The 19,166-nt window shown below is 44.3% G+C and overlaps 1 protein-coding gene across 4 annotated transcripts in view; it reads right to left on the bottom strand.

The window, feature by feature from the left end:
- The window catches only part of LOC115149215 (bone morphogenetic protein receptor type-1B), a 120,011-nt gene that overhangs the window by 46,893 nt on the left and 53,952 nt on the right, over nt 1–19,166 (bottom strand). For 3 of the 4 annotated variants that reach the window (XM_029691875.1, XM_029691877.1, XM_029691878.1), the window contains one exon: nt 17,300–17,376. The exons of the other annotated variant lie outside the window; for it this stretch is intronic. The gene's annotated coding sequence lies outside the window, so the exon portion shown is untranslated. The remainder of the gene's footprint in view (nt 1–17,299; nt 17,377–19,166) is intronic. 4 annotated transcript variants of the gene reach the window in all.

The following is a 19,166-nucleotide window of genomic DNA, read 5'->3' as shown; positions in this document are numbered from 1 at the left end:
AGCAGCACAATTGTGACCCATTTCAGGAAACTAGGCATATGTCACGGGTCACTACTTCACAGGAGAGCTGTTTGAACGTAAACTTTTTTTTAATCAAAATGCGTTTTGGCAGAAATGCCTTCTTGAACATGTGAATTTTCATGTGCCTTAATAACAAACTTGTATGCCATCTGTAAATACGAATACACTTGTTAAATTGGGAGTCTAGTTGGTTTAGCCACAGAAAAAGCCAGCAACCTTCCCGCTAGCCATGATTGGCTGAGATAATGAGTGGGCTGGACATGCCGAGAGATGAGTTTGGATTGGTCTGTCATATAGCTCTATTTGAGCTGGTCAGTATGCTGAGGTAATCCTGTCTAACACAGTTTTTGTTTCTAATGTATTGTGGTGTAAAACTGCACAAGTGTTGCTCTCCACTTTCTGGAGTACCAAGTTTTGAAATCAGTGATTTCGAGTATGATAGCTAAGGAGATGGATAAAACACCTGTCTCCGATTACATCTTCAAACTAAGGGCAACCATGTCATCCGACAGGAGACGCTTCCATCCATGATGTATATGGGTAAGATAGTCTAGCTAGCTACATTTTCAGATATTACACGTTTCTAATTTTGACAGAAAGTGGTTTCATTTCAAGTTAAAGTGTACTGTTAGCTAGCTAACGTTAGCTGGCTGGCTCACTAGCTAACATGACTTGTATGATTTTATTATTTGTATCTCAGAGCCATTTGCTTGGCTAGTTATAGCCTAATGTTAGCTAGCTAACATTGAACCTGGTTGGTTAGCTACCTGCAGATTCATGCAGGGTAGTAATGTCATGAGTTGGGATTATGGTTCATTGTTTAGCTAGCTACTGTAGCTAGCTACATGTCTTAACAAAAGACTACACTATGCAAGTAGACATTTCGGGTGCGTTCGTAAATTCAGTCTGGCCATCTACTCCAATTTCAGAGCACTCTCGTCTGAGTGTGCCAGAGCGCAGAATAACTGATGAATTTACGAGCGCTCAACACCCGTTGAATATGGCCGGTGTCAGTAAACGTCGGCAAAAAAACTGAATTAAATTGTTGCCAACAGTTACAGTTACCAACGCTCTAGATAACATGAAAACAGCCTAACCAGCTCTGCTAGGGCGAGTAAAATGGTCAGAGTTTGGGTGGGGGGCTGATGCTTAAGAGGTTGTGAACGATGCTGAATGGGTGTAGACAAAGCAGAGCTCTCCAGTAGGTACCAAAACATTCAAAGGCCATTTTCTCAAAAGTGAGGTTAGAAGTTTATCAACTTTCAAAGCATAATTACTTTCCCATTGTTCCTCAAATGCAGTGTATTATATACCATTTTGTAGCTCTGTGTCTCTGCTTTCATCCAATGTAAAAAAACACAATTTCAAATTTCACTACATAAGACCGAATCAAGGCGGTCAGTCACATATGTTGCTTTTTATCAAGTGCATATATGATGTAATTTGACACTGCTTTAGCTGCAGTTGTGGTGCTGTGCCCCGATCTAAAGCCAGACTGAACCCCTCAGTATGTTATTTTCAATGAATACGTTTTTTAACTGAGTTCACTAGGGATTCATAGACTTTGGCCAGGATAGGGAGTTGGGAGATAGGACGATAGTTATTAGCATCTGAGGGATCTCCACCCTTTAGCAGTGGGAGGACATACGCTGATTTCCAAATGCCGGGAATGGAATTGGTCAACAGACTCAAGTTGAAAATGTGAACCAGAGGTTCAGTAATAATACCAGCTGCTATCTTTAAGGAGGTAGGGATCCAGGTTGTCTGGACCTGCAGACTTTTTAGTGTTTATTGCTTTTAGTGCTTTATAGACCTCAGCATAAGAAACAGGATCAAAGTTAAAATGGTTCACATATCATAGTTTACTGCTATATCATAGTTTACTGTAACAGAGCTTACATTAGAGGCCTGGGCCCCACCATTATCAAAAACTGAACCAGCAGATATGATGCGCTTGTTAAAAAAAACCTACAATATTGGCTTTATCCTTCACTTCATTAGAATCCATCATTAAATGGTCAGGAAAGCCAGAGGATACATTAGAACCTGACACTGATTTGATTAGCTTCCAGAACTTGGTCGGGTTGTTTAGGTCCTCTGTGACTGCATTTAGATAGAAATCTGATATGGACTTCCTGATCAATCCTGTGCATTTGTTTCTTAGTGCTCCGAAGGAGGCCCAGCCAACAGAAGCATTTGTGTGTCTAGCTTGAGCCCAAGAGACATTTCTCTTTCTAATGATTTCTTCCAAGTTATCTGAAAACATTTACATTTTAGTCATTTAGCCAACGCTCTTATCCAGAGCGACTTACAGTAGTGAATGCATACATTTCATACATTTTTTCTCCGTACTGGTCCCCCGTGGGTATCGAACCCACAACCCTGGCGTTGCAAACACCATGCTCTACCAACTGAGCCACACAAAACCAGGGATTGTCCCTACCACTGATTCTAAATTTCTTCACAGGGGCATGCTTACCACAAAATGACACAATTTTCATATAAAAATAGTCCCAGGCAGTGTCAAAATCGGGAATCAGACTTACTCTGTCAATAATATGGTACAGATCATGTAAGAACGCTTGCTCATCAAACTGTCTAAAATGTATTTAAAAAATATAACAGGATTTGGCTTTGGTCATTTTTGTATTTCAAACACAAGCAATTGTACAGTGATCACTGATATCATTACAGAATATCCCAGTCGATGTGTATTTGTGAGGGGTATTCGTTAGAACAATGTCCAATAGCGTTGATTTGTTAGGTGCTCTGGGATTCGGGATTCGGTCTTGTAGGAGGATGAATTAATTGCGCGAGATTTAGAGAGTCACACAGAGGTAAGCGTGTCCCAGTTGAAATGTCCTAACATAATGAGTCATTTAGCTTGTGCAGGACATCAGAAAGAGAGTGAAGTGTGTCTCCCGAAGCCGAGGGTAGTATGTAGCAGCCAACTACAGTGATGTGGGAGTCCTTATAAACGTTCACTTTAACCGCAAGCAATTCAAAATGTTTGGCTTTGATAATCGAGAGAATTTCAGAGGGGTTAAAATTGGATATCACATGAATTGCAACCCCTCCTCCTTCACTCATGCGATTCGTTCTAAAAACCATGTACCCATCAATAGAAATCGAGTTATTTGACAGATTTCTTTAGCCAAGTTTCTGATAAAACCATATTGTCTGCATTTGTCGTATTGGACCATATTCTAATCTACCGGCCCAGAGTTTGGTCCCACATTACCAGAGGTCAACAATAAAATCATGACAATACAGCTCAGATGTCCAATGCATGAGGACTTGGCGGAGCCAGCGCCATCGTCAATAACACAGAAAAAAAGTAATTCAAGAGTTTAACATTTTGGAAGCATGCCATCAAGTGTAGGTCCAGTTGCGTTTGAGAGTCGTACAAATGTAATTGCAGAGAGAGACCAAGTTCCTGGTGGTATTGACATGATGGTCTTGTCGGAGTGTTTGCAAATTGTAGGGCATAAGGTGAAGATAATTCACTCACCCATTGATCATTCAGCCTATTTAATCCAGGATGGCAATGAGTAAAGAGCAGGCACAGTAACAGATACATAATGCCGGTTTTTAGAGTTCTTTCCGCACAGATGTGCAACGACCAGTAGATTATGTGTTGAACAATGTAGATTTTCCCACGGCGCATCAGGTTTTCCAATCTGGCAACCGCTTCTCCCCTCCTAGCCTTCAGTGCGCACCTACGCTTGCGTAGCAGGCCTTGTGCTCAGACGGACGTTCCTGACTTGGTGCGCTCTAACTCCAAAGGTGTAGGCTACAGTTTACGAATGGCCCGAGGCAGGAAAAAAGGCCTTCTCAATCAGAAATCTTTGTACAAGCAATTTTCGTAAAATAGAGACTGAGATCTAAAAATAATAGTTGTTATATTTTTTATTTAACCTTTATTTAACTATGCAAGTCAGTTAAGAACAAATTCTTGTTTTCAATGACAGCCTTGTTCAGGGGCAGAACAACAGATTTGTACCTTGTCAGCTCGGGGATTCAAACTTGCAACCTTTCGATTACTAGTCCAACACGCTAACCACTAGGCTACCCTGCCGCCTAGCATCCACCTTCACATCAAAAGTATTTGCTTCTGTAGATAGGACCAGGGTCATTCAAACTCTTAACACTCAGATCGCAAGGGTCAGACACACAAACGCACAGACTGATTGGCTGCCATCTTAGTTTCTGAGCCTAGCCATGCAGTGTGGAGGTTAGGGTGGCCATTCTATAGCTTAGCAGTCAGATCACACCTACCCTTTCATTAAACACTGAAACAAGCTGAAACACAGTGGAAGAGAGGAGCTGTTGTTCCACACACTTGTAAAACAATATTGCTGAAAAAATAATAATTGCAGCACTTGAGCAATCAACACTCCCTGTATGCCCCGCCCCAGCTCTAAAACCTACCACAGAAAACTTGGCGGGAGCACCAGGTATACTGTACAACACAGGGGGAGCACTTTTAATCCAGAGAGAGAGAGTCCCTTTAGCATTAATAAAAAACTGCTCAGATGAGCTCAACAGAAATAAATATTTGGACTGCAGCTGAGAACAGTTGTTTTAGATTAAAACGGACAGTTAGAACTAAGGTAGATTTTTTCTTAACATGGTCGTTGTGAGGGATGGAGCTAGGGGAAAAAACATGGCTGCCTTGCCAAGTCAACCAGGAACGTTTAATGAAGTGCTCGTTCCTAGTGTCTGGGCTGCAGTGTGTGGTGTTGGGTGGATTGACTGACTGTACTGACTGGACACTGGAAACCAAAGGGTCTAATTAAGGGGGTCCTCTGACGGTCAGACAAAGTTGAGCAGACAGCAGGGGTCACTACCCTGGCCCACAAACCTCCTGCGACCCCCACATCTGACTGAGTGTATTAGCCTAGACGTGTCCGATTGATGTGGACACCCCAAGTCTGAGTCTGTGGCACGGGTACTGACACAAACACACTACCTACCACACCCTGTCTGGACCTACAGTACTGACACAACACAACACTACCTACCACACCCTGTTTGGACCTACAGTACTGACACAACACTACCTACCACACCCTGTCTGGACCTACAGTACTGATACAACACTATCTACAGTAACACACGGTCTGGACCTACAGTACTGACACAACACTATCTACAGTAACACACTGTCTGGACTTACAGTACTGATACAACACTACCTACAGTAACACACTGTCTGGACCTACAGTACTGATACAACACTATCTACAGTAACACACTGTCTGGACCTACAGTACTGATACAACACTATCTACAGTAACACACTGTCTGGACCTACAGTACTGATACAACACTATCTACAGTAACACACTGTCTGGACCTACAGTACTGATACAACACTACCTACAGTAACACACTGCCTGGACCTACAGTACTGACACAACACTATCTACAGTAACACACTGTCTGGAACTACAGTACTGACACAACACTATCTACAGTAACACACTGTCTGGACCTACAGTACTGATACAACACTATCTACCACACACTGTCTGGACCTACAGTACTGACACAACACTACCTACCACACACTGTCTGGACCTACAGTACTGATACAACACTATCTACAGTAACACACTGTCTGGACCTACAGTACTGATACAACACTATCTACAGTAACACACTGTCTGGACCTACAGTACTGATACAACACTATCTACAGTAACACACTGTCTGGACCTACAGTACTGACACAACACTACATACCACACCCTGTCTGGACCTACAGTACTGACAACACTATCTACAGTAACACACTGTCTGGACCTACAGTACTGATACAACACTATCTACAGTAACACACTGTCTGGACCTACAGTACTGACACAACACTACCTACCACACCCTGTCTGGACCTACAGTACTGACACAACACTATCAACAGTAACACACTGTCTGGACCTACAGTACTGATACAACACTACCTACAGTAACACACTGTCTGGACCTACAGTACTGATACAACATTATCTACAGTAACACACTGTCTGGACCTACAGTACTGATACAACACTATCTACAGTAACACACTGTCTGGACCTACAGTACTGATACAACACTACCTACCACACACTGTCTGGACCTACAGTACTGATACAACACTATCTACAGTAACACACTGTCTGGAACTACAGTACCGACAACACTATCTACAGTAACACACTGTCTGGACCTACAGTACTGACACAACACTACATACCACACCCTGTCTGGACCTACAGTACTGACAACACTATCTACAGTAACACACTGTCTACACCTACAGTACTGATACAACACTATCTACAGTAACACACTGTCTGGACCTACAGTACTGACACAACACTACCTACCACACCCTGTCTGGACCTACAGTACTGACACAACACTATCAACAGTAACACACTGTCTGGACCTACAGTACTGATACAACACTACCTACAGTAACACACTGTCTGGACCTACAGTACTGATACAACACTATCTACAGTAACACACTGTCTGGACCTACAGTACTGATATAACATTATCTACAGTAACACACTGTCTGGACCTACAGTACTGATACAACACTATCTACAGTAACACACTGTCTGGACCTACAGTACTGACACAACACTATCTACAGTAACACACTGTCTGGACCTACAGTACTGACACAACACTATCTACAGTAACACACTGTCTGGACCTACAGTACTGACACAACACTATCTACAGTGACACACTGTCTGGACCTACAGTTCTGATACAACACTATCTACAGTAACACACTGTCTGGACCTACAGTACTGATACAACACTATCTACAGTAACACACTGTCTGGACCTACAGTACTGATACAACACTATCTACAGTAACACACTGTCTGGACCTACAGTACTGACACAACACTATCTACAGTAACACACTGTCTGGACCTACAGTACTGATACAACACTATCTACCACACACTGTCTGGACCTACAGTACTGACACAACACTATCTACAGTAACACACTGTCTGGACCTACAGTACTGACACAACACTATCTACAGTAACACACTGTCTGGACCTACAGTACTGATACAACACTATCTACAGTAACACACTGTCTGGACCTACAGTACTGACACACCACTATCTACAGTAACACACTGTCTGGACCTACAGTACTGATACAACACTATCTACAGTAACACACTGTCTGGACCTACAGTACTGATACAACACTATCTACAGTAACATACTGTCTGGACCTACAGTACTGATACAACACTATCTACAGTAACACTCTGTCTGGACCTACAGTACTGATACAACACTATCTACAGTAACACACTGTCTGGACCTACAGTACTGATACAACACTATCTACAGTAACACACTGGCTGGACCTACAGTACTGACACAACACTACATACCACACCCTGTCTGGACCTACAGTACTGACAACACTATCTACAGTAACACACTGTCTACACCTACAGTACTGATACAACACTATCTACAGTAACACACTGTCTGGACCTACAGTACTGACACAACACTACCTACCACACCGTGTCTGGACCTACAGTACTGACACAACACTATCAACAGTAACACACTGTCTGGACCTACAGTACTGATACAACACTACCTACAGTAACACACTGTCTGGACCTACAGTACTGATACAACACTATCTACAGTAACACACTGTCTGGACCTACAGTACTGATACAACATTATCTACAGTAACACACTGTCTGGACCTACAGTACTGATACAACACTATCTACAGTAACACACTGTCTGGACCTACAGTACTGACACAACACTATCTACAGTGACACACTGTCTGGACCTACAGTACTGACACAACACTATCTACGGTAACACACTGTCTGGACCTACAGTACTGACACAACACTATCTACAGTAACACACTGTCTGGACCTACAGTACTGATACAACACTATCTACAGTAACACACTGTCTGGACCTACAGTACTGACACAACACTATCTACAGTAACACACTGTCTGGACCTACAGTACTGACAGAACACTATCTACCACACACTGTCTGGACCTACAGTACTGACACAACACTACCTACAGTAACACACTGTCTGGACCTACAGTACTGACACAACACTATCTACAGTAACACACTGTCTGGACCTACAGTACTGACAGAACACTATCTACCACACACTGTCTGGACCTACAGTACTGACACAACACTACCTACAGTAACACACTGTCTGGAGCTACAGTACTGACACAACACTATGTACAGTAACACACTGTCTGGACCTACAGTACTGACACAACACTATCTACAGTAACACACTGTCTGGACCTACAGTACTGATACAACACTATCTACAGTAACACACTGTCTGGACCTACAGTACTGACACAACACTATCTACAGTAACACACTGTCTGGACCTACAGTACTGATACAACACTATCTACAGTAACACACTGTCTGGACCTACAGTACTGACACAACACTATCTACAGTAACACACTGTCTGGACCTACAGTACTGACACAACACTATCTACAGTAACACACTGCCTGGACCTACAGTACTGACACAACACTATCTACAGTAACACACTGTCTGGACCTACAGTACTGACACAACACTACCACTAGGGTTGGAAAGATACCGGTAATTTACTAAAGTTACTCGAATCTTAGTCATTTTGTTGATTACCAGAAAATCGATGACAATCTATTTATACTTGAATTTTTTTTAAATGTATTCATATATAGTATACATATTTTATATCTGTGTCCATATTGTCCAATAGTTTCTAGTAGATAGACCATATGGTTCTAGAGAAAATAGACTAATTAATGGGAAAAGGCATCTTATCAATATAACTTTTCAAACAATTGACTAGTCTTAACAACTTCCACCAGTTTGATGCCAAAACATTGACAACAAACACATATCGGCATAATCAAATGAATAAAAGTGTGTAAACAAATATATAACGAATATTTCATGCTGAACCCCTAATATTAAACACCATTCATTCACTAAGTCAGTGTTTCCCAACACCAGTCCTCCAGTACCTCCAACAGCACACGTTGTCGTCGCCCCAGACAAACCTGATTCAACTCATTCAGGGCTTGATCATTAGCTGACACGTTGAATCAGGTGTTCTTGTCCGGGGCTACAACAGAAATGTGTGCTGTTCAGGGTACTGGAGGACTGGAGTTGGGAAACACTGCACTAAGTTGATGGTTTAGGATCATGTTTTACAGCTTTCTTATTGAATTATTTCAGATATTTTGCATATGATAAGGCCACACAGAAGGTCAGAGATAACTACAGACACCTCTGATAATATGAAGTACTCAAAAGGGCCACTAGATGTATTGTGATAAATTACATAAAATCCTTGAAAGATACCACAATTCTGGTAGTTTACTGGTAAAACTTAGAAAGTTTCTAATTATATACCCTCCCTTTGCAAACCTACATACCACACACAGTACAGTAGCCAAGGATGTATCAAGTTGAACACTGGACCTACAGTACAGAACAGTTCAGTACCACCATGGACATATCGTTCACGACCACACATACCCCACCTATAGTAACACACGGTACACTTTCAACTTGAATCTACATGGCTACATGGAATAGTGTACTGAATCTCTCTCCCAGACACCTGGACGTCCAAAATCAACCCTGTCCATTCACAGAGAGGAATGTTTTGTCTGGGCTGTTTGGGGTTTGTAGCGGTGCTGCTTTGTACAAAGAGCCTTGACACTTGCTACAATAACAGGAGCTCAGTGTGGGTTATTGGAGATCTGGGGGCTCTCCTCTGAGTGAGCAGGACCGGCCTGGCGTACTGTACACAGCAGCGTCAGAAGTTCATGCCCTCCCTGGGGCATTCACACAGTAAAAACAAAGAGATCACACAGGCTGCGCTAGCGAAAGCTATGCTAACGAGGCCGATCGTTACAGTGGCGCCACCTGTCTCCCTCCTCCAATTAGGCAGAACAAGACCAAAGTGCTAATCAACTGTCCGACCAGCCCAGAGGGGAGAGGAGAGCGGAGAAAGAGAGCGGAGAGGAGAGGAGAGGAGGAGAGAGTGAGAGGGGAGGAGGGGGGAAGAGGAGAAAGGAGATGGGAGAGGAGAAGAGGAGAAGTGGAGAGAGGAGTGGAGAGGGGAGAGAGGAGAGCGAAGGGGAGAGGAGAGAGGAGAGGGGAAGGGAGTTGTTAGAGGGGAGAGGAAAGGAGAGAGCGGAGAGGGGAGAGAGGAGAGAGGAGGGGGAGAGTGGACGAGCGGGGAAGAGGAGAGAGGAGTTGAGAGAAGAGGAGAGGAGAGAGGAGGAGAGGGGAGAGTAAAAAACAATAGGATCAAAGAGAGGATAAAAAACAAGTAGAAAGAGGGAGGAGGGAAAGAGAGAGAGATGAGGGGGAGCCAGAGAGCAAAAGCCATGGCAGATTAAGAGACACCTATTTCACCTTTTACAGCTCGGGCAAACTGAGACAGCTTTCTTATTGAATTATTTCAGATATTTTGCATATGATAAGGCCACACAGAAGGTCAGAGATAACTACAGACACCTCTGATAATATGAAGTACTCAAAAGGGCCACTAGATGTATTGTGATAAATTACATAAAATCCTTGAAAGATACCACAATTCTGGTAGTTTACTGGTAAAACTTAGAAAGTTTCTAATTATATACCCTCCCTTTGCAACCCTACATACCACACACAGTACAGTAGCCAAGGATGTATCAAGTTGAACACTGGACCTACAGTACAGAACAGTTCAGTACCACCATGGACGTATCGTTCACGACCACACATACCCCACCTATAGTAACACACGGTACACTTTCAACTTGAATCTACATGGCTACATAGAATAGTGTACTGAATCTCTCTCCCAGACACCTGGACAAAAGCCATGGCAGATTAAGAGACACCTCTTTCTCCGTTTACAGCAAACTGAAACAACATCCAAAGTTCAAATATTTTAATTACGAAACATGAAAGTCCAACTGAGAGTCCTGATCGGTGTGTCTGTGGATGAGCAGATGAATTGTCCAGTGAGAGTAGGAGATGAGAGGTTGAGATGGGAGGGCAAAAACAGACTGGCCGCACAGTTGGAATAGGAGCGAGGCGCCCAGAAGGGCTGAGTGCTCCCTGAGGTTCACAGAAGCTGGAATTATGGGGAAAAGGGGTGTGTGTTTACAATATCTCACTCTCCTTAACAAGCACTGATTGTGTGTGTGCAGTGAGCGCGTGTAGGAATGTTTGAGCACAGCCAGAGTGCAGGGAGAGTTCAGGGAAGAGTTTGGTCAACGGACAAAGTGGTTTGTGTCAAACCTATCAAAAACAATATACACACCGAAATATAAGACTGAGGTAATTGGAGCTTGTTAGATTAGTCAGATAAATGAAACAACATTTTGTTCTGAAGAATAGTACTGCTGCCCAAAATAACTTCTAATGAGGGAGACAGAGGCTCAGGAAGACAGGGGTTTTCTATTAGTGCATTAATTAATGTGAGAGAGAGAGAGAGAGATGGGCATACTCTCTGCCCCCAACCACAATGAGGGCACACAGCCCTGCCTCCCTGTACCCCAGTAGGTGTAGGACCATCCGTCACGCTTGGCCTCCCAAACATAGTCTAGTCTCTGTTGGTTCTAGAGGGTCCAGTACAGTGCTGCCGGAGCGCAGAGCTGGTAAAACTATTTCTGGAAAATGTATTGTGATAAATTCTATTTAATTACCACAAAAATCCCATGAAAAACGATAGAACGACAAACCAAATAAATATGTACTACAGCCTAGGGGTCGGTAAATCCTCCCTGTCTTCTCTCTGGCGGTGGCGGGAATGATGAAGAACTGTAGATTACCCGTGTGCACTGCGGAGGCCCGTCAGAGGCTTGACCACTTTGGCCATTCAGAACGTTGAGAACAAACATCTATATTCACTGTGTGTCTGCCTTGATGTTCATAAAACACAATGGACCCCCTCTTGCACAGTAGAACCTAGAAACGATAAGTGAACACTTAGCTTATTGGCTATTGGTTGAGACAACGGGCCCGTTCTAGCTTGGTATGTCAGGGTGGGAAATTGGAAAAGAGAATTGGGCCAAGTTGGAGGAAGTAATGCATTTAGGTTATAGCTTTTTGAGATGCATGCATACACCACACCAAAAGCTTGATTTTAAAATGAATATCCTGCAATTTTATGTAGGAATAATTTATGTTCACTACCTAGTTTCTTTTTTTATACCAAAAAAAGGCTTGCGACTGGTACTTGGTCAATTGATTTGATGATTTAATCTATGCAAATCAAATCAAATCAAATGTTATTAGTCACATGCGCCGAATACAACAGTGAAATGCTTACTTACGAGCCCCTACCCGACAGTGCAGTTTAAAAAAATATGGATAAGAATAAGAGATAAAAGTAACAAATAATTAAAGAGGAGCAGTAAAAAAATAACAATATATACAGGGGGGTGCAGGTACAGAGTCAATGTACGGGGGCACCGGTTAGCTGAGGTAGTATGTACATGTAGGTAGAATTAATTAAAGTGGGGGGGGGCAATGTGAATAGTCTGGGTAGCCATTTGACTAGATGTTCAGGAGGGTAGAAGCTGTTTAGAAGCCTCTTGGACCTAGACTTGGCGCTCCGGTACCGCTTGCCGTGTGGTAGTAGAGAGAACAGTCTATGACTAGGGTGGCTGGAGACTTTGACAATTTTCAGGGCCTTCCTCTGACACCACCTGGTATAGAGGTCCTGGATGACAGGAAGCTTGGCCCCAGTGAGGTACTGGGCCGTTTGCACTACCCTCTGTAGTGGCTTGCGGTCAGAGGCCGAGCAGTTGCCATACCAGGCAGTGATGCAACCAGTCAGGATGCTCTCGATGGTGCAGCTGTAGAACCTTTTGAGGATCTGAGGACCCATGCAAAATCATTTCAGCCTCCTGAGAGGGAATAGGTTTTGTCGTGCCCGCGTCACGACTGTCATGGTGTGCTTGGACCATGTTAGTTTGTACCGTACCCTCCTGTAGGTTTTCACTCCAACCCCAGTTATAACACACCAAGGAACTTGAAACTCTCAACCTGCTCCACTGCAGCCCCGTCGATGAGAATGGGGGCGTGCTCGGTCTTCTTTTTCCTGTAGACCACAATCATCTCATTTGTCTTGATCACATTGAGGGAGAGGTTGTTGTCCTGGCACCACACGGCCAGGTCTCTGACCTCCTCCCTATAGGCTGTCTCGTCATTGTCGGTGATCAGGCCTACCACTGTTGTGTCATCGGCATATTTAATGATGGTGTTGGAGTCGTGCCTGGCCGCGCAGTCATGAGTGAACAGGGAGTACAGGAGGGGGCTGAGCACGCACCCCTGAGGGGCCCCTGTGTTGAGGATCAGCGTGGCGGATGTGTTGTTACCTATCCTTACCACCTGGAGGCGGCCCGTCAGGAAGTCCAGGATCCAGTTGCAGAGGGAGGTGTTTAGTCCCAGGATCCTTAGCTTATTGATGAGCTTTGAGGGCACTATGGTGTTGATATAAATCCTATGAATTGATATTTTACCTCTGTTTTCTTTTATTCTATAATAGCAGCGTTGCAGTTCTTGACACACTCAAACCGCTGCGCCAGGCACCTACTACCATACCACGTTCAAAGGCACTTTAATATTTTTTCTTGCCCATTCACCCTCTGAATGTCCCACTAACACAATCCATGTCTCAAGGCTTAAAAATCCTTCTCCCCTTCATGTACACTGATTGAAGTGGATTTAACAAGTGACATAAATAAGGGATCATAGTTTTCACCTGGTCAGTGGAAAGAGCAGGTGTTCTTAACGTTTTTTTACAGTCAGTATGTATGTGCATTTACAGTAGGCTATAGCCTACAAATAGCTATACCATGTAGTCGTAGGCCTATTAGGCTATACTGGAAATGATTGTTGTTTTTTCCTGAATTGGCCGAATGGCAGAGCTATCATTCAGCTATCATTCAGCTATCCTTCAGAAAGACAAGTTGGTTCAACGTCATTGTGTGATCCTGGCGCTGTGCATTCAGAACCACGAAGGGCGCTCCAATCGTTTAATAGAACACTCTTCAAGATCTGTTCCCTATGCCTAATAATTCAAGAAGATGGAAATGCAGACACTATTCCCATGAAATTGATTGAGATCCATCAAATGATTGGCATGCAGATGCAGAATCACCAGTAACACTTGAAGAAGTATCATTCACGATTGACAGTGATGATGGCCTATTTTGAAACGAGGTATTCCTAACTCGGCGTGGGTATTAAAAATAAAAGATTTTATGGAGACAATAATGTGTGGGCATAGGCAGACATCGCCATTGGAGGATGCATTTTATGCATATAGTATTTTATAACAGGGCTCTCCAACCCCGTTCCTGGAGAGCTACCATCCTGTAGGTTCATTCCAACCCTAATCTAGCACACCTGATTCTAATAATGATCTGGTTGATAAGATGAATCAGGTTAGTTACAACTGGGGTTGGAGTCAAAACCTACAGGAGTGTAGCTCTTCAGGAACAGGTATGCTCTATACCCTGTTCTATAATGATAGGCTATTCAATAGGTTACATCTGTCGGTACAAGCTTTGATTGAGGAAATTATTTAATTTACCCCCCAAAAAAGCACTACACTACTGGACCAGTATCTCTGAACCACAGAGCCCTGCTTTACAGCATCACAGTCTAGTTTCTGTTGGTTCTACAAAAGGACCAGTATCATGGCACCACAGACATAGAAATAAAAGTAATAGAACAGGCGTCCCAATCCCCATTCAATTATGGCATAATGGGTGGACTGGTGGCCATTGTGAGTGTACACATAGGAGCAAAGCAGGAAGTGAAAGCAGGAAGTAAATGCAGGTGCCCCAATCAATTTGTGCTGTGATTTTTGAATCAAATAAATAACAAAAAATACATTCCATTGCATGAGGCTATTCCCATGCAGTTAGCATAATTTGAATTAACATTCTACATTACCAAAGAAATTGCATCACAATACCAGGCAGCCATTGCGAGTGTACCCATCTGTTGTACCATTCAAATTGCCAGGGTTAGAGGTTCCAAGCCCGTTCTATTTACAGAGCCCTGCCCTACAGCATCATATTCTAGTCCAGGGATGGGTTGGGAGCAACCAAAAATCTGAAATCATACCCACACATGCAGTTAGAGCCGGCTGATGCTCAACCGACTGCTGATGCACAACCAACTGCTGATGCACAACCGACTGCTGATACACAACCAACTGCTGATGCACAACCAACTGCTGATGCACAACCAACTGCTGATACACAACCAACTGCTGATACACAACCAACTGCTGATGTACAACCGACTGCTGATACACAACCAACTGCTGATGCACAACCGACTGCTGATACACAACCGACTGCTGATACACAACCAACTGCTGATTCACAACCGACTGCTGATACACAACCGACTGCTGATACACAACCGACTGCTGATACACAACCGACTGCTGATGCACAACCAACTGCTGATACACAACCGACTGCTGATGCACAACCGACTGCTGATACACAACCGACTGCTGATACACAACCGACTGCTGATGCACAACCGACTGCTGATGCACAACCAACTGCTGATACACAACCAACTGCTGATACACAACCGACTGCTGATACACAACCGACTGCTGATACACAACCGACTGCTGATACACAACCGACTGCTGATACACAACCGACTGCTGATACACAACCGACTGCTGATACACAACCGACTGCTGATACACAACCAACTGCTGATGTACAACTGACTGCTGATGCACAACCGACTGCTGATACACAACCAAAGTTCGAAATTCTAACTCTCAACAGTAATTTGAGACCCCGACTGAGTTCCAAAAATATATAAATAATATTCATAATATTTTTTTGGGGGGGGGAGGAAATTGATCTGTGGGCCTGCAAAAGGAGGTCGGCTCGTCCCTGATCAAGTCTCTTATGGTTCTAGAGGGCACCAGTAGCTCTGTGCCACAGAGCCCTGCTGTACAGCACAGCCTGGGTCCTGCCCTTCTCTCTCCACCAATCATAGTCCAGTCTCTGTTACAGCGGGACTCAGTGTGCGATTATTCTAACGTAGAAGGCATAAAAGAAACGCATGAAACTAGATCCCCTACTAGTCTTGACGAGAAGAAAACAAAAAAAATGTCAGAGATGTTCTCTTCTGCGCTGTTCAACCAAGCCAGTGAATGTGGAGGAGGAGTTAAGATGGAGTGTCATCTTGTTAACGTCCAAAAGTGGAAGTCGCCACTGAAAAACAGAACATCCGGTTGTTGGGGACTCAACAGAGTCTAGTGTGCCCTACTCTACAGCCACTCTCGGGTCCACACCCCCCAGTCCCCACCCCCCAGCCCCTCATCCCCAAGCTCCAGCCCCTCACCCCCAAGCTCCAGCCACTCACCCTCAAGGTCCAGCCACTCACCCCAAGCTCCAGTCTCTCACCCCCAAGCTCCAGCCTCTCACCCCCAAGCTCCAGCCTCTCACCTCCAAGCTCCAGCCTCTCACCCCCAAGCTCCAGCCACTTACCCCCAAGCTCCAGCCTCTCACCCCCAAGCTCCAGCCTCTCACCCCCAAGCTCCAGCCTCTCACCCCCAAGCTCCAGCCACTCACCCCCAAGCTCCAGCCTCTCACCCCCAAGCTCCAGCCTCTCACCCCCAAGCTCCAGTCTCTCACCCCCAAGCTCCAGCCCCTCACCCCCAAGCTCCAGTCTCTCACCCCCAAGCTCCAGTCTCTCACCCCCAAGCTCCAGCCCCTCACCCCCAAGCTCCAGTCTCTCACCCCCAAGCTCCAGCCACTTACCACCAAGCTCCAGCCTCTCACCCCCAAGCTCCAGCCTCTCACCTCCAAGCTCCAGCCTCTCACCTCCAAGCTCCAGCCTCTCACCCCCAAGCTCCAGCCTCCCACCTCCAAGCTCCAGCCTCTCACCCCCAAGCTCCAGCCTCTCACCCCCAAGCTCCAGCCTCTCACCTCCAAGCTCCAGCCTCTCACCCCCAAGCTCCATCCTCTCACCCCCAAGCTCCAGCCACTTACCCCCAAGCTCTAGCCTCACACCCCCAAGCTCCAGCCTCTCACCCCCAAGCTCCAGCCACTCACCCCCTCTTCTCTACACTTCAACCCTTCACACCCTTGTTTTGTTCCCTTGACCACTTGCCCAGTCTCCGAAATAGAGGTAATACAGAGAGTAGAGGGTTCACTCACCGATGTTCTTGTGTCTCTCAGTTTTCAGCTCCCGGCTATTCCACACAACCAAGATGTATAACTTGTGAATCGGTCACCTGCCCAAGACGAGAGTGAGACAACAAAATGACATCTCTGACAGACTTCAAAACTGACAATGCTATCCATCAGGAATAAAATCAATAGGGAGAAAGCAAAGTGAAAGGGGGAGAAATAGAGACAGAGAAGGAGAGATTCAAATACACTCACTAACATAGAAGGACAGTTAAAGTGGACAAAGCGAAGGAGACAAAGAAAGAGATGGAAAAGGAGAAGTATTTTTAGCCTGCGCTACACATGACTGTCACTTGCTAAAATATTATTGTGTCATAAGATGTTAGCCTGTTTCCACGGTCACACACAGTACTGGAGTCACACAGCTGTTGATGCTTTGGCTGCAGACACATTGTATCACAACACTGGTAGAAATGTAAGGTGAGGGGGAGAGGTGTTCTGGGCTTGTTCTCTTTCCTCTTCCAGCCATCAATCAATCCATCAACTAATTCATCACATTTTATATACAAACACCTTTTCAGATCAACATCTGTCACAATGTGCTTTACAGTGACCTGGACTAGAACCCAACGGGCAAGCAGAAGCACATCCTCTCTCTTCATCATTCTCTCCTTTTCTCTAGTTGAAGTCAGTCAGTAAATGTCACTCAACCTCTGACGTGCACTTGTCACCCTGTCCTCCTCACAGGGCAACGACTGGAACGTCACACACAGCTCACCTGTGTTACCACATACAGATTACGCATAACACAGACTCACTCATAATTTCTGTTTGAATGATGGGTGGCCATGTTGTTTCTCTCTGAGTGAGGACACACACACACATGGCACAGCGCCTCTCTATATCCCACTGAGACTGAGGGAGGTCATAGTCCTTTCTGACACTCCCCAGGCTCTCTCCCTCTCTCTCAGCAGAGCAGAATGTTCTCCTGGTTCCTCTGCAAAATGGGAGCCCCAGCCAAACTCATTAGATAGTGACACAGATATGGACCCAGCCTCAGAAGCACATTTACTTAAAGAACAGTGCCAATGCAAAGTTTGGTAACAGAATGATGTCACAAACAGTACAAACTTAGCATCTGCACTGTTCTTCAAGTAAATGTGTTTTTGCAAAATTTTCTGTGGAAATTGTTAAAGGCCCATTGCATGAAAACTCCTTTTTCCTGTGTTTTATATGATATTATATAACAGCTGACGAAACTAACACTGAAAAGTGTGAGATTTTTTTATCCGTGTTATTACCCGGTAGTTGCTGGTTGAAAATAGAATATACACAGGACATTCCAATCAGCAGGTCTGCGTGGGCGGGAGATTTGGCTTTCCATGGTGACATCACCATGCTGTAAATTTGTTAATAGACTAATAACAAAGAGAGTTCCAAACCTCTCTGCAAATAACAGCTAGTTTTCAGTTTTCCACTACCCACTCAGAACACTCCCAGACAGTCCTAGCTAAATTCTTGCTTGAGAAAGAGGTTTTCCTAAAAACAATTTTTTCCCATTTTAATGGAAATCTATTACAGTAAGGTACTTAATTGTTACCCAGAAATGATTTGATACTGATATAAAAATGGCTGCATTGGGCCTTTAAAAGTAGTCCTTGTCCATAATGTTGTATGGTTTGTTTAACTTTGCAATCATTGGATTTTGTCTCAGTGTCACTCTGTTACCGTTGAATTGCCCATCTGCTGTTCTACTGAACTCTTCCTGAACCCAGCAGCACCAACTAACCCATTGGAGGACAACACAACATCAACAAACACACTGCCCACTTTTATCCAGCTGTGTAATGACAAACCCAACAGCACACAAACATACGTTATTTAATCACAATCT

Source organism: Salmo trutta, chromosome 15, assembly GCF_901001165.1.
Source record: "Salmo trutta chromosome 15, fSalTru1.1, whole genome shotgun sequence".
In the NCBI taxonomy this organism is placed as follows: domain Eukaryota; kingdom Metazoa; phylum Chordata; class Actinopteri; order Salmoniformes; family Salmonidae; genus Salmo; species Salmo trutta.
The sequence above is the reverse complement of the archived record's forward strand: the minus strand, read 5'-3'. Positions and strand labels throughout refer to the sequence as shown.